The sequence below is a fragment of the Zingiber officinale genome, chromosome 4B, assembly GCF_018446385.1.
Source record: "Zingiber officinale cultivar Zhangliang chromosome 4B, Zo_v1.1, whole genome shotgun sequence".
Lineage (NCBI taxonomy): Eukaryota > Viridiplantae > Streptophyta > Magnoliopsida > Zingiberales > Zingiberaceae > Zingiber > Zingiber officinale.
In genome coordinates, this window is record NC_055993.1 from 126,762,420 (window position 1) to 126,763,403 (window position 984).

The 984-nt window shown below is 37.3% G+C and overlaps 1 non-coding gene across 1 annotated transcript; it reads left to right on the top strand.

Moving 5' to 3' along the window:
• Positions 1-450: 450 nt before the first annotated feature.
• On the top strand, positions 451-560 carry LOC121978844. Its single transcript, XR_006111183.1, has one exon. It is a non-coding gene; the product is annotated as a small nucleolar RNA R71 (small nucleolar RNA).
• The last annotated feature ends 424 nt before the right edge of the window (positions 561-984 follow it).

Below are 984 nucleotides of genomic sequence, written 5' to 3' on the forward strand. Positions count from 1 at the left end.
TAATACTTAATTATACTACGTCCATTCTGATGGTTTGTTCCTTTCCATCTTAGTCGTGAGCAACTGTTTATAATTTATAGAGAACCGACAACATGATCTTCTAAGTGTGACTCCACACTTCATGTTATCTACTATATAAATTAATTGAACAATTACATTTAACAAATAAATGTAAACATTTGACCAATGTGATTCTTTATTTCAAAATAAATGTGTACAAAAGCTAAATTTTTAAGTATACACTCCAACACTTTATTCATCAAAGCTCCACCAGCTGCGAAGTCAAGAGATACCTTGGTCTGATAATTGATTTCATTATAAAAGGTGTGGATCATTATGGCAAAAAGGCGAATACGCTCGCCCCCAGCGCCCCCGCCAACTCATCCCAAGGCCAACACGGAGGAGGTAAATCACGGACGATAAAAGGTGTGGATCATGAACTATTTCTCTAATTCATAATGTGAGCATAATCTAAGCATATTTTTGAATCTATCTCATGCTTCATAAAGAGATTCACTGTCATTCCGCTTGAAGTTAGCAATCTGATTTCACATGTATGTTATCTTGTAAGGTGGGTAGAATTTGTCAAGGAATAATTGCTTGCATTGCTCCCAGGATGTAATGATGTTGGCTAGTAATGAAGTGAGCCACAATTTTGCTCAATCCCTCAATGAGAATCCAAAAAGGAGAAGTCTTATTACTTCAGCCGGAACTTCGTTCATGTTCATCTTTCCACAAATCTCATAGAAAACCTCTAAATGTTGGTTTAGGTCCTCACGTAGTCCTCCAAATTGATGTTGTTGGACCATGGTAATTACAGCATGTTTAATCTCAAAATTATTGGCCTTTATGAATGGTCTGATAATGTTAGACTGGAAACCATGTGCATATGATGCCATCGATGATTGGAAGTGGGGAGTCAGCAAGGAGCTTCCTGTATTCTACCAACTGCTTCAAGGTGCTATCAATGTCATGTTGCACCAT